The following is a 16,871-nucleotide window of genomic DNA, read 5'->3' as shown; positions in this document are numbered from 1 at the left end:
ATTCATCCTTAGCAGGACAACAATAAAACAAACACACAAAAATTAAAAACGAAAAAGATTTACCAACAGTTGAAATCACAGATGCGACCTACGAGACCATTAAACACACCCAAGTAGTGAAATCACGTGTACCAACCATGCAAGACCATTAAACACACCCAAGTAGTGAAATCACATATACCGACCATGCAAGACTATTAAACACACCCAAGTAGTGAAATCAAACGTAACGACCATGCGAGACCGTTGAACACACCCCGAAGTAGTGAAATCAAATGTACCGACCATGCGAGACCATTAAACAAACCCAAGTAGTGAAATCACATGTACCAACCATGCAAGACCATTAAACACACCCAAGTAGTGAAATCACATGAACCGACCATGCAAGACCATTAAACACACCCAAGTAGTGAAATCAAATGTAACAACCATGCGAGACCGTTGAACACACCCCGAAGTAGTGAAATCACATGAACCGACCATGCAAGACCATTAAACACACCCAAGTAGTGAAATCAAATGTAACAACCATGCGAGACCGTTGAACACACCCCGAAGTAGTGAAATCACATGTACCGACCATGCGAGACCATTAAACACACCCAAGTAGTGAAATCACATGTACCGACCATGCAAGACTATTAAACACACCCAAGTAGTGAAATCACATGTACCGACCATGCAAGACTATTAAACACACCCAAGTAGTGAAATCAAACGTAACGACCATGCGAGACCGTTGAACACACCCCGAAGTAGTGAAATCACATGTACCGACCATGCGAGACCATTAAACACACTCAAGTAGTGAAATCACATGTACCGACCATGCAAGACTATTAAACACACCCAAGTAGTGAAATCAAACGTAACGACCATGCGAGACCGTTAAACACACCCCGAAGTAGTGAAATCACATGTACCGACCATGCAAGACCATTAAACACACCCAATTAGTGAAATCACATGTACCGACCATGCAAGACCATTAATCACACACAAGAAGTGAAATCAAATGTAACGACCATGCGAGACCATTAAACACACCCAAGAAGTGAAATCACATGTACCGACCATGCAAGACCATTAAACACACCCAAGTAGTGAAATCACATGTACCGACCATGCGAGACCATTAAACACACCCAAGTAGTGAAATCACATGTACCGACCATGTGAGACCATTACACACACACTAGTAGTGAAATCACATATACCGACCATGCAAGACCAGTAAACACACAAAAGTAGTGAAATCAATTTTGGTTTTTATTATACGAATAAAAAAATAATCTTAGGAGTAAGGGTCACCGATTGGTTTATTTCCGTATTCCGGGATATCATGAAAGAGGAAACGATCATATCACATATTGCAGAAAAATGAACATATTTACATGACTATATAAAAAAGAAGATACGGTATGATTGCCAGTGAGACAACTTTATCCATAAAAGACCAAAATGAAACAGACATTAACAACTATAGTTCACTGTACGGCCTTCAACAATGAGCAAAGCCCACACCGCATAGTCAACAGTATATTCGGTTTTGCAGTTTTAGTTAGTTATCATTTTAAACTTCTATTTGCGTAAATGTATGGCTTGTGTATTTGATTTTCATTTTCGCAGGTGTCTAAGTTAACTCAAATGAAGTCACGGCCCTATTTTCAAAGCCTTAATTGGTATCTTTTAATTTTGCAGTATATACTGATATATGTTAGTACTAGAATTTCCACTTTGTAATCTTATCTTCTTATTCCCGTCACAGTTTAGTAGTGACAATGAAAATGGCAGAACGGATAGTTTGGAAATTGTTGTTTCTGTGTAACTTAATTCAGTTCTCAAATTCGGCTTGCATGAGGACAATGCAACAACCTGGTAAGTGTTTTTTAAAACTGTATTTCATATTTTCACTGCCTGTTATTTTAAATTTTCCCTCAATTGTATCTTTATCCAAAATATTACTATCAGACAAAGAACAATGTAAGTGTGACGGAAAAGGAAAGAAAACACACCAACAACAATGATACTAAACCGATAAAAGAGGATAAAACTTGAAAAATATTAGTTATCAAATTTTAATTCAAACAACTTGACAGTGACGTAGTTTTAGACGAATAAGATTATGCCTTTAAAGACAAAGATTCGGAAAAGACGTACAACCCGCAAGTTTTTATCGTATATTTTATCATGATACTATACACATAAAGGGAGGGATTATGCTTGATTTTCATCTAATGAATAAAGAATCTTTCAATCAGTTTAATTGAGATCTGGAGCTGCACATAAGTTTACTGGTAGAATAGTCCTTTGTTATAATTTATGTTGATCCTTGTCATTTTGCTTAGTTTCGTCTGTTACTTACATTGGACTCAGTCTTTTTTTTAATTTAACTGAGCTTTACTGTGCGTATTGCTGTGTGATTGTTAATTCCACATTGGCTAGAGGTATAGGGAGAGGGTTGAAATTGTCAAAACAAACTTACCGTCGCCGCAATTTTTCGCCTGTCCCAATTCAGGAACCTCTGGCCTTTGTAAGTCTTGTATGTTTTTAATTTTGGTTCATTTATAATATGTTTCGGAGTTCAGTGTGGCGCCATTTTCGCTAATGTAATATTCATCATGGTTTAGTAACAAATGGCCTTTGACTATATTTTGTGCTTTTTGGTTGGTTGTTGTCTCTTTGTCTAATTCCCCTTTGGACTTTCCATGTTGTATTTTATTACATACGTTAAGGTTGAATTTTACGTTTAATCATTGTCTTAATTGATGCAACATAATTTCAAATGAGTTTTAACATGTATTTTCTTATTCTTTCAGGCACAATGCAGTGCGTATATAAAAATGTCACCTTACCTCTAGGTCACTCATACACTGATTATACCGGCTGTATAGAGCACAGCTGTAGTTCGGATGGAAGTATGACTATATGTGGGTATGTTACAACACTGCAAATATTGCGGACGCCTGACGCGTCTAGACGCGTTCCATTTTTAAACACAATATGTTCAATTATTAACATTCGTGTTCCACATTGAACGCCAGCGTTAAAGAATATAACACATTGTGTTCAGTCTTTGAACGCACATGTTCAAGACAAGTGTTCTAAATTGAACACTAGAAATGTTCTAATATTGTAATGGGGAGTGAACAAATATTTCATCGCTTCAGAGTCAAACAGACGATCAATAAGGGTGATTCGCACTATAATTTGACGATAAATGTATTTTAGCTGTATCAACATAAGCAAATTATAGTTTGGTAAAAAAAAAATGAAAGAGCGTATTTATATAAGCGTGCAAATGATTGATTTTTAGTATAAATCTTCTTTCTAAAGGACTTGAGTTCTTTGGGGATATTTTTTTACAATGTAAATGTGTAAATGCTCATGAAAACGTTGCTATTGTAAAAGCGTTCTGGCGTCGAACATGATGCGTTCAAATTTACCATTTCCCCCCGAACGCCATGTGTTCCAAACATGCCAGCGTACATAACAGCGCGTGACGTATTTAATGTACCGGAAGTTTGGTTTTTGATCGTGATTGAAGAAGCTTCACTGAAGAAAATTACAGCAAAACTTGATTTAATATGTAAGTTTACTTATCTTTATTTATCACACATTTTTTTTTAGTATTAAATCAACAAATTTCTACTTTCACAGGACACACTGAAGTATAAATGGAAGTAGAACATTTTGTGTCAACACATAACGGTGCTGTTATGCCATAATTCGATTTAAAAAGTAGGAGGTTCGTTGAGAGAATATATTTAGATGATTATGCTATAAAAAAAAATAACCAATGTAAATTTATACGTAAATGTTTAATGATATCGTTGCTATTGTAAATGTGTTCTAGTCTCGAACATGAAACGTTCCAGTTAATCGTTTTCTCTGAACACCATGTGTTCCAATGTCAAAACAGAAGTTTGTAAAAAGGCAACACTAATTCTAAATTTCTTATGTATATGTTATATTAATAGCTTTCTCATTCTTAAATACTTAAATCTTAGTGTTTCATTTTAGCAAATGTCCACCGTTCATACATGTATTGTTATGTATTCTTATGTTACTTTTATAGGGTACAAACACAACTATAGTACTGAGGGGTAATTGTTCGTGCATACCTCGCCGAGAATGAAGAGAAAATTTCGCAGTTCAAGAGATGACTACTTATCCTGCACAATAAAAGTACTTTATGTAAGTTTAAGAATTTTAGGAGTGCCCATTGACTTCTTACAAGTTTTGTTATTGCAGATTTATCAATAAAATGTGCACCATTCACTGGAGTACATTATAATCCGAAAACTATTTGAGCTAAATTCGATATAATAACATCAATTTAAATTGGAATTATCGTATACAGATCATAAGTGAAATTACTACATATCTTAAAAAAAAAAAAGAGACAAAAGGTAGTTAGTTTCTAGATATGTGAGCAGTTAGTTTAGTGACAAGTCTAACGACAAAGTTTTGCCTAAAACACCTATGAGCATTTGCTGGACACTTCCTACCATCTTTTTTTAAAAGCTATAGAACACGAGAGCCCATATACTTGAAAATGCATGTATACCACTCTTTAACAAATGTATCTAATAATGCTGACAAGTATAATGGAATTACAAAAACGAAATAAGAGTTTAATTCTAATTCTTAAGGAATATAGACATGATCCATAATTTGTTTACTCATACACTTTATATTTCATATTTTAGAACTCACAGTTGATGGATAACAAGGTTAAAGAGTAGTTATAACCCAAGGAGACGAATGTTCTAAAAAATGGAAGTTCAAAAGACGAATGTTCTAAAAAATGGCAGCTCAAAATCAGTTGTAGACGACTAAAATCATGTTAAAAAGTACCTAAGGTAACAGTGTTACATGAACACCGACTCGACTAGTAGCAGCATATACACAGGGTATTTTATGTTTGATATTGACTATCTGAGTGCTACGAAAGCTGTGGATCATCGAAAATATTGGTGATAAACGAGTCATTGACATAAGTATTTTGTAATTCAGGACAGTGCTTGACTTGAGAAGTTGCAAACGATGAGTTAAACTGTGTTCATAAGTCACTAAACTTTGTTGTTATATACTAATTTTAAATATGACGAACATTTTGTTTATGGTTAAATATTTGGACACATTAATTTTTGCAAATTACAAATGTAATATTTTTAACTTGTCTAACTTGTCATTTTAAAGTTGCTTCAATATTTCACATTGTATTGTACTTTTTTTTTTTAAATTTTGCCTCTTTTAATCAATTAAAGATGTTTTTAATCAATTCAATTATTTGTTTTACAAGACCACAATAATGTTTCAGAGAATAGAACACTTTTTTCTGGAACATGTAAAATTATGTTCCACTAATATACACAATGTGTTCTGGATATTAACACATACTTCTGGAACACAGTCCGAGCGTTCCAGAAGTGTTACAAGGCTTGGAACGCGTAACGGCATACAAATTTGCTCACAAGGTCATGTTCCAGATTCAAACACTAGGCGTTCAAGGAGTACACACTATCCGATCAAGAATAACACACATAGCGTTCGAAGGATGCACACATGATGTTAAAAACTTGAACACCAAATTTAATATTTAGAACACTGTTACGCGTTCCAGATTCAAACACTCGGCGTTCAAGGAGTACACACTATCCGTTCAAGAATAACACACATAGCGTTCGAAAGATGCACACATACTATTAAAAACTGGAACACCAATGTTAATATTTAGAACACTGTTACGCGTTCCAGAAGTGTTACAAAAGGGTGTTCAAAAAGTGTTCAGATTCTTAACACTTTTATTTACAGTGAAGTATATGTTTAATCATCGATTTAAACATCACATTCTATAACTATTAATTGTAACAGGAGGCTGTTACAAAGTTTCTGAAACGTAGTTCTATAAGACCCATACTATCCCTTTATTAATTAAGCATATGCATTCACTATTTTAGACCACTGTACCAACAGGTAGTGGGTATGTGCTTAATAGTATCGTTAAAAGATGACAAATATTAATCATTCTCAATGTAAACCTCCCCATCTATTAAAAAAAAAAAGCCGATCTGGGGAGTCTCATTCTAGAAGTTCTGCTGAGAATATGTATATCTAAAACATTCACCGATCAAGCCGTCTTGTTATAAGTATGAATGAGAAACCATAAGGATTCATATTATTTTTTCAATAAGGCTACAACTTTCTAGAAAATGCATATGGTTGCTAGATACTTTTCGAAGCCCCAATATTGTTATAAGTTACTTCCAACTGGGAACAGTCCATCTAACGGGAAATGATATTCATGTTTATGTTCTTGTTTCCAGAGAATATTCGAGCCAAACGCTATTGAAAATAAAAAATTCCAAGCAAACTCTGGTTGCTGAGTGCTTTTCCAATTATGCTTGACAGATTTCAGGAAAACTAATCATATTTATGTATGTGCCTGTCCCAAGTCAGGAGCCTGTAATTCAGTGGTTGTCGTTTGTTTATGTGTGACATATTTGTTTTTTGTTCATTTTTTTTTACATAAATTAGGCCGTTAGTTTTCTCGTTTTACATTGTCTTATCGGATCCTTTCATAGCTGACTATGCGGTATGGGCTTTGCTCATTGTTGAAGGCCGTACGGCGACATATAGTTGTTAATGTCTGTGTTATTTTGGTCTTTTGTGGATAGTTGTCTCATTGGCAATCATACCACATCTTTTTTTTTTATATATATATATACTAGTAATCAACATTAAAACTTATCCAATGAAATCCAATTGCTCCATATAATAAACTCTTGGTTCAATATGTTTTTCAAAAATATATGGTAACTTAGGTATTTTTCTTCTAAAAAAGTGAGTTCTTAAGAAATTTACGAAAATTGTGTTATCGTGCGGAACACTCTTTAGTTAGGTGCATGAGAAAGCTACGTTATTATTTTATGCATTCATAGCGACATCGACATAGTGAGCTAAGCATCTTGGTACATGTATTTTACAAATATATATTTTGTATTTAAAGACGAAAAGAAAGGATACGCACATCCGAATTTGTTGTTAAAGAAAAAGCGCATTCATGGCTGTATTTTCATCTTAAAGTTAAAATAAGGACTTCCTTTTCGAAAATAAGTGGTTGATTTGAAAGTCATTTTTGTTTAATAATGACTTGTTAAGATAACTAAAATGACGATTCGTATACATTATTGTACCAATAAAACAGTACATAAATTTGGTTTAAAGGCTCGGCTTCATCAGTTTACATTTCTAATAATCTACCTAATTCATGTTGTACATCCAAAACATGTATGTGCTGTTGCTGATTTTATCTTTTTATTGACCATTTTTAAACAACCCAAATACAAACGAATTGTAAAAATTAATGCTTTTATTTAGGATTGGTATATATGCAGGAGTGATTCTTCCGCCAGATGGATGTGCCATTCTAAGAGGAGAAAAATGTGCTTTTGAGTTTGTATCTTCCAGAGATCAATCAATCAAATGCGAAGCAGAGATATTTGGATAAACATATTTACATATCTATGAAAAAAGAATAAAATATTTAAGAAAAAATGCAAAAACACTTCCTACATTAAGTGATTTTATGTAAAAAAAAACCTATGTATTGGCGGACATAATCTTGTAAATAGTTTAATACAATAAATTTATCTTTGGTCGAAATAGTTGGCATTTTTATGATACCACAGAGTTTTCTTTTGCTTAAAATCGGTTGTGTTATTAAATACGGCCATTGTGTGAAGCTTTGCTTTAAAAAAAGACTTAGTTTTATTAATTATTATACTGAAGTAAAATATTAAATTGATTAGGTTTATTTTAACAGCGGATATGAGCCTATATTATATAACCTTATGGTTTACCTATTCATTAAATCGTAGTGTTATCATATATTTCCATTTTTACCCAGGTTTTTGAAGGAAGAATCAGTAAGAACGGCGGGCGGCGTCCAAACAGTGTCCGTTCAATAATACAAAAACTTTTTGACGATACTTTTTTTTCAAATCTAAATCTGACTTTTTTGTTGTTTGATGTTACTAAATGAAGGTCAAGTTCAATTTTCACTATTTAAGCTTTTCCTCGCAGTTTTTTTGTGATTTTACTTTTTTGACCACATTCATTTTGGGTCACTAGCCTATACTGTGTCAAATATTCAATCACAATCCAAATTCAGAGCTGTTTTGATTTTGTGTGCATACTTGCTCAACTATATTCAGGGTTCGACCTCTGCAGGAAAATCCGGTTTGATGTCACTATGACAGCCACTTGTTTACATTCACCTGCGGCCGTTAGTTTTCTCGTTTGAATTGTTTTACATTGTCTTATCGGGACCTTTTATAGCTGACTATGCGGTATGGGCTTTGCTCATTGTTGAAAGCAATACGGTGACCTATAGTTGTGAAAGTTAGTGTCATTTTGGTCTCGTGTGGATAGTTGTTTCATTGGCAATCAAACCACATCTTCTTTTTTATATTATTATTATATGTTGCAAGGTTTATCTTAAGTTTTCCTTAAGTCGTTATTTTTATTATATTATACTATGGTTTGCATTTTGTTCAAATAGTAAGTGTTTTTATATATTTCGATGGTTAACCTTTGTTACAAATTGGTATGATTATCATACTATTACTCTAATCATCCGGTTTCCAGTGCTAAAGATTATAAGTGCTACTATAGACACCCATGGTTTACCTTTGCTTAACTAAGGCAACAGGTATACCGCTGTTCTAAATTCATAATTCGATTGAGAAAAATAAATCCAGGTTAAAAACTAAAACTGAGGGAAACACATCAAATATAACAGAACAACGACACAACAGAAACGCTTAAATGCAACACACACAGAAACGAACTATAATATAACAATTGCCATTTTCCTGACTTGGTACAGGACATTTTAAGAAAAAAAATGGTGGGTTTAACCTAGTTGTGTGGCTAGCCAAACCTCTCGTTTTTATGGCAATGTTACATATAACATCACAAGTGACAATATTACATCACAGGACTACAATACAAATAAATGGAAGCACATACAGAGGACAGATAAACACACAAATAAAAAATCAAATAGAACATTACGACAAGCTAAGAGTTATTAAAGATATCAGGCTTATAATTTAATAAGACTCATCAGTGACCCTCAGGTCAAAACAGCAAAGAAAGCCAAACAAAGATGAAGGCATTGGTGACCAAACATTTCGAAAAAGTAGTGCCAAATACGGCTAAGGTTATCTGCCTGGGATAAGAAAATTCTTAGAAGTTAGAACAATTCATACCTTTGCAAACAGTTGATTTATAATAATGACTCCATATGAATGTCAATTTTTTTTCCAAAATGTGAAATGTTGCCGCCTGTGTGCGAATAAACAAACATCTGGTGTCGACCAGGTGGGGATAATAACACAGAAGGTCTCATAGTGCTATGTTCTAGCAAAGCCAAAGAACTACGCAATCTAACAAACAAACCTCACGATAAAAATAAAACATTGCGACTTATGGAGTCGTTAGCAAATAAAAGATTGGAATTTGAGTAAAAGGACTTCAAAAATAAAAGGAATATTGCAATTAGAGAAAGACGAGAATTATTTTAAAAATCTAACTATAAAACAAATAATTGAAATGGAGAATTTGTCAAAACAGTAATGATAATTGTCACAGATATGTTATAACTATTTTGATCTGAGCGTCACTGGTGAGTCTTCTGTAGACGAAACGCGCGTCTGGCGTATGAGATTATAATCCTGGTACCTTTGATAACTATGCCCAACACAGGCATAACTGATCCATATACCTAAAACATGTATGTATACCACTCAATCAAAGAGAAGTTTCGACTCTTACGTTGTTATTGTCTGGGTATGGAGTGAATTGTTGTTAAAAACGTTTGCTTTGTATGTGCACTAAATAGAACCAAATAGTAAAAAACTAAGTTTCCTGCAATGTTAAAATTTGTATCACATTTAAGAAAATAGTCATAGAAGAGTTTGGACAATCTGTTTTATCAATTTTGTTCATATAGTACAAATGACGATTACTACCAACGGAGATCGAATGTTCTCTAATGTGTTTGCTTGTTGCTATTATATTATGTGTGCTTAATAGACGGAGTCGTGATAACTTGAGTGGTTAAGGCTGTTAAATATGCAGTTTGAAACATCGATAGTTGAATGACCAGTAACCAATACTCATGCATGTTTAGTTCAATGTTGAACACATCATTATTCCAGCCTTATTTTTTCAACCAGGGAATAGGTAGAAATAGTGAATTCATTGCTAGTTTCTTTTAAATCTGTTCACAACTTTTAAGACAGCATTGTTTGGAACTTTACACATTGAATAGCCATCTGTCTTTCCTTGGAAAATCATAAAGCTCACCCCAAGATGTTGTATGGTATTATTTTATTATTAAACTGTAGACTTATATTTGTTTAAATCATCGTTATTTCTACATTCGATATATATTATATAAATTGCGAATAAGCAATCATCTTCAACAGTATTTTCTTCCAACAAAAGTGGAGCGTCTTAGTTGAAATTTAAACGTAAGGTTTACAGAGAGAACTGTGTATAAACACTTTTCACAATGACGTGTCAGCGAACGCGGTTGACAGAAATCGAAATGAACTCAAGTAAAACACATTTTAAATATCTAATTATGAGATGCAAATTGTCATCATGTAGAAAATACAGTTAAGATTGAAATCGATCATTAGAACAAATGATATGTTTACTATATTAACTGCAAAATTAATTGTACATGATACCTATAAGCTGTATTGCTTTTGAAATTAAGAATGATAGAATATAATGTATAGAAACATGCGTTGTTGGTTTTTTTTTTAATCGGTACAGTTTGTTTTTTTAATCTTGAAATGAGTGTCTCTATGAATACACGTCATGATTTAGTAATTAATTAAAGTAAAAAGTTAAAATATTACTAAACTTTGAAGAGGGACGGAAGCTACCAAAGGGACAGTCAAACTCATAAATCTAAAACAAACTGACAACGCCATGGCTAAAAATGAAAAAGACTAACAGAAAAACAATAGTACACATGACACAACATAGAACACTAAAGAATAAACAACACGAACCTATGCGTGCATGTCCATTTGTATCTTATTATAATATACAAATACAAATTGATTAAGGAAGTGAGATCATATGACCGAAATTGTTAATTCAATCCCTGTCACCAACCATAAAGAGATGACGTATTTTGTCTACCATTTGTGACTTCTTTTTGGTTGTTTTTTTTTAACAGTTAAGATCGTTATTTTAGTCTCCAACACATACAATTATATTTCTTTTTCATTACGATTACGACTGGGCTCGAATCTACTGTGAAAACATCACACTTTTTTTTAAATTCCTTAAACGGATAGAATTAATTGTTTTTATTTGAAATATAAAATTTTAGACCAAAGTATTTATTAAAATTTGAAAAAAATATATATTGGGAATAAATAAAAAAAATATGAATAGAAACGAATTTCATTCTTTAGATTCATTATTTTACTTATTACATTTTTTCATAATGTACAAAAAAATAAAAAAAAATGTCGATAATTTGTCAAAATAATAATTGATTTTGTATACATGAATATACATTTTTGTATTTTTCAGAGTAAATACATTTTCGAAGTAATTTTTTCAAATATTTGTGCATATTTTCCTTGATTTAATAGTAGAATTAATTGTCTTTCGTAACATTTTACATGATAATTAACGGTTAAAATAAAATAACTATAAGTAAGAAAAAACTAAAAAATTTAAAGCAACAAAAACACTGCTTTGAAAATCCTGCAATTAAATTTGAATAAACCAATAAGACACCCGTTTGGATATAGAGCGCTTCATATATTTTGGTCTTAACTATCCTTTGCTTTCAAATGAATAATTCTGCAATTACATTTGGATTAACCAGTAAGACATCCGTTGGGATATATAGCTCTTCATATGTTTTGGTCATGAATATCCTTGGGTTTCAAATGATTCAGGTTGGGCTAAAGATCAGTAGATAAATAACAGATAATAAATATTATCTGCTCTGCTTAGGGGGAAATATATCAAAACACTTACTTTTCATAAGTTTATTTTTCGTTACTGTGAAGTACTTGAACCATGTTCTTCATTAAACTGTCATCAAATTATATTCATCCTTGATGAAAGAAAAAAAACTTCTATCCAAATTAATGTGACGTACTCGTTCATTTCTTTTTTATACTTGTTAAATTTAATTAACTTCATCATCATATATTATATATTCCTTATAAACAACTGGAAAAAAAGTATTTCAACACTTACATTGAAAACAATGTAAAATGATATGATTGTAGATTGTGTACAATTTGGGTTTTATTAAATACTTTTAATCCGTTTATGGTTTAAAATTTAATTTGTGTTATAGGCTTACATTTCAGACAAACTTAATACTAGAGAGAGGTTTCATTAGAAAGCTCATTACAGAACCAATGTTTTGGAAAAAATGAGTCCTGCAAAATTTGATTTTTTTGTGAAATTTGAGAAAAACTATTTTCGTGCAGCTGTTCTGTCCTATCCATATAGGATTAATATTGGATGAAAATTAGGTTAGTACTATGAATTCAATTCTTAACCATAAACGGATTAAAAGTATTTGGTAAAACCAAAATTATACACATTCTACAATTATTTCATTTTACATTGTTTTCAATGGAAGTGCTGCAATACTTTTTTCCAGGTGTTTATTAGTGAAATTATTTTAAAAAAAATATTCATAACAAATAACTCAACATAACTTTCCCATCAAAACTGAGTTATATGTTATCATAATTGCAAACTAATAGAAATACAATCGTGCTGATAAATGTAAAATAACAAAAAACGAATTCCGAGGAAAATTCTAAACGGGAAGTCCATAGACAAATGGCAAATTTAAAAGCTCAAACACATCAATGGATAACAACTGTCATATTCTTGACTTGGTACAATTAATTTTTTATGTAGAAAATAATGGTAGACCAAACCTGGTTTTAAAGCTAACTAAGCCTCTCATTTGTATGACAGTCGCATACAATTCCTTTATAATGACAATGATGTGGCACATGATTAAAATGGGGTTTCAAAACTATTTATAGTAAGTTTGTTCATATATTTAATTTGATTTCCGGTATTACCAGTATATATTCACTCATACATATACTAGTAGCTGTATAGTCAAATGCACATAATATGATCCGAGACAAAGAGAGTCACTATATGCTGGCTAGCTACCACACCTCTTCTTTGTCAATAAAAAAGATTAAATTAACAAAATCATACAATGTCTTCCTTAACTAATTAGTATTAAAAATAGCTATTACAAATATTGTTGAAAATATAGACACCATTTTTGTGTCGTTTAACGCGATTCAGCCAATCAGCTTCCTTAAATTTATTTGATGAATTGTTTCATCTTTGTAAGGTCATGAGTATAATATGCGTTTTACAAATTTTTTACTGCATGTAATTTCATATTATTCTAAATGGTTTAAATAATGTAATGATACAGTTTATAGAATAAAACGAATCTTATTGAAAATAAAACCCTGAGTATACAATTAACAAAACATATGTCTGTATGAATAATAATAGATCTGCGTCGTAATATTTCCTTTTTCTTGTTCATTGTTATAAATGTATATTTTTTTCTATTTTCAAAAACTTATTAAAATGTTTTATTTGTAAAACTATTAAAAAATGGTTCCCACTCTTTTAGGCTAAGTTGATTTGAGGGATGCTTGGTTTTGCTTTTCATGTCCTTTTTGTTTGGTCATATAGATTATAATATTTCTACGAATTTCTACATTTTTTTAAATGGTTAGGCTGTGAACATTCCCATGAAGATACATATAGAAAAGCGCTTCAAAAATGCACCATTTATCAATCTTATTTTTATGTTAGGCGTAAAAATATGATGCGTATATAAATTTTGCTTTCAATGAAGGTTGTTCGATTTATTTGGGGGAAAGAAAAACTAAGAGTATAGCTAGCGATAACTTTCAAAACGAAGTAAAAACTGACTATAGCATTATAATTTATTATTGCTTATAAATAAAACTACTTTTGATAGTGTGTAAAGATTAATCACGAATAGATATAACATTAACGTGATTAAAGAAAAGAAACAAATATGATCAAAACGCAATAGAAAGTAAAATACAAACAACTGACAAAACAAAACAAACATTCATACTTTTATTAAAGATGTTTTACTCGCTTTCCTATGGTGTTCTTTATTCCTATATATATATATATATATAAGCCTAGATCTATACTATGCTATGAGCTATAGTGCCCGTGAATATGGATATGGTCTTGTAGATTTATATATTGAAAAGAAATAGAAATATACCAGGATTACAAAAATCATTTAGTGCATGGCCGTCTTGAACATGATTTAGAGTTTAAGAAGAAGAGTTTAAATACTTTTAAAATGACATAACACACAATTCAACAGGAATACATATCTACTACACATCTGTTTTTAACGTAGACTATCATTGATATTGCAAAAAGTATAGATAAACTGTTTATAAAACTTTGAATGTTTCTACCCAAAGGATGTTCGACCCAAGGAATCGATACCTCAGCTGTATTTGGTAAACATTTATGAAATTGGGGGTCCTCAACGCTCTTCCACTTCATACTTAATTTGGTCTTCTGTTATCAGAGAGTCACTGATGGGTCTGTTTTCCAGATCAAACACATGTCTGTCTTACAAAATTTTAATCCCCAAATCAATGATGACTTTGTTTATCATAAACCGAAATGATTAATAATGTTATAATATATTGTGTTGATCATTATTATTTAAGTCATAGGATTTCGAGGAAATTTCTGAACGATAACGACCTTGTAGCAGCAATTAATAACTGCATACCTTTAAAGGTATGTATTTTTATTTACATTGCTTTGATTTCAAATTGAATTTTGCTCATTTTCCACTACATCCATCAAAGATAAATGATTATGATAATGATTAACTTTTTAAACAGTTGAATAACTGCTCATTGTTGAAGGCCGTACGATGACCTATAGTTGTTAATGTTTGTGTCATTTTGGTCTTTTGTGGATAGCTGTCTCATTGGCAATCATACCACATCTTCTTTTTTATATTCACCTTGCATGTCCACCAAATCTTATTTCTATTTCCATTTAAACACTAACTATTCAAAATATTAACTTGTATTCAAGTATTTAATTTCATTAAAATATAAAACCATTTAATAACAACCATAATATTTACAAAGTATGAAAATATAAATGTTACCCTGATCCATTTGACAAAAGACCTATATGAGTTAGTTACATTGATATATCATAACATTTTATGAATGCATTGTTTGTCTACCAATTAGTTTGGGGTCTCTAACACAGCTACAACCAACCGATATAGGTTCGATTATTGTTGAATATTCATAAATCCCATTCAAACATCCTATTCTTCTGAACACATTGCCATAAGTGTATATTTTCTGACAAGTTCTCCCAAATCTGTGACCGATACAATTATCACAGATGCATTCAACATCACATATGAGGTTGGGCAATCTGTTTTCATCAATATTCTTTCTATAGTACCATGGACACGTACTGCCAATGGAGTTCGGCTCGTGAGCTAATTCCACATGAAACACACGTCTCCGATAATCGATGCATTCTCCAAGCTTAAATTCCGTTTCGTATCTTATGTTTATAAAATCTTCTGGTACTCTATATAATGTACCATATCCAGGAAGGATGCCTGAGTTACGTGGTAATATGAATTTGCTTGTTGCTGTGATATTGCCGGAATTAAAATGGAGTTGAGGTAAGTTGAAAGGTCCAGGGTCTCTACATGATGTGGTGAAATAGGCCGATTGAATCATCGACAACAATACAACCTGTAATGAATATGTATAGAGTTATATAAATGTAACACATATCGTAGTCTTTGCAGCTTGATTTTGTAAATAGGGAAGACGATGTTATCAGTAGTTATTTATCTTTTTTTTAATTTAAATTCATTCACATCTTTTTTATTACATCAAGTCCTCAATTACATAGAGTCGATGTGGTTCAGGAAGATGTGAACTATGAACCTTATAATTATATTTAACCACAGCACTTTTAAAACCACACCTGAACTTCTTTTAATAAGTACGATAACTTGAAGATATAAAAAAGACTTAAAGTCATTTATTTAATCCAGTCGCTTAAAACAAAGATACACCAAAACCTGAATATTTGAAGGCTAATGATGCATAATAACCAAAACAGTTGAGAAACGATATTTTGCTTTGGGAAGTATTTATTGTCAAAATCCAAACTGAAGAATATCATACAGGAATAGAGATTCAACTCTATGTAATCAATTGTTTCAACACAGTATTTAAAGTCGGCTATAAAATACCTTTATATGAAAAATGTGAAAAAAGTATCAGAATTACAACACAATCAGAAACAGACAAACGAAAGAAAACCAGACGTTTCATTAAAAAAATATGTGATATTGAAAAAGTTATTCAAATGGTTAAATTTGTACTGACCAAAACTTGAAATATTGTTTCTAACTTCATTTTTTTGGCAAAATATGTATATTGTTCTCTGCTAGTTGTCTCTAGATTGTTTATTGAAGAAAAACTGAATTGTCTATAATTTTATACGAAAAAATGGATTTTATTTTATTTTTACATTTGTTAAATCGGTTTCCCCTTTTACGATTTTTTTCTGATTTTGTACCTAGAATAACGAATGGGAATTCATGAGAAGCACGAAAAACATAGTTACACGTATGACTTAATTTTCTGGATTAAATCTCTATCTCTGATCACGTGACTTAGACAGCCATTCATTAATTA

General features: G+C 31.7%; 2 long non-coding RNA genes across 2 annotated transcripts; both read left to right on the top strand.

Annotated features, from left to right (window-relative positions):
- Window positions 1-2,821: 2,821 nt before the first annotated feature.
- On the top strand, window positions 2,822-7,674 carry LOC134695679 (uncharacterized). The gene is made up of 2 exons (XR_010102830.1): window positions 2,822-2,937; window positions 7,390-7,674. It is a non-coding gene; the product is annotated as an uncharacterized LOC134695679 (long non-coding RNA).
- On the top strand, window positions 3,024-5,088 carry LOC134696793 (uncharacterized). The gene is made up of 3 exons (XR_010103017.1): window positions 3,024-3,592; window positions 4,082-4,200; window positions 4,716-5,088. It is a non-coding gene; the product is annotated as an uncharacterized LOC134696793 (long non-coding RNA).
- Window positions 7,675-16,871: the final 9,197 nt, after the last annotated feature.

This window comes from Mytilus trossulus, chromosome 14 (assembly GCF_036588685.1).
Source record: "Mytilus trossulus isolate FHL-02 chromosome 14, PNRI_Mtr1.1.1.hap1, whole genome shotgun sequence".
In the NCBI taxonomy this organism is placed as follows: Eukaryota; Metazoa; Mollusca; class Bivalvia; order Mytilida; family Mytilidae; genus Mytilus; species Mytilus trossulus.
The sequence above is the reverse complement of the archived record's forward strand: the minus strand, read 5'-3'. Positions and strand labels throughout refer to the sequence as shown.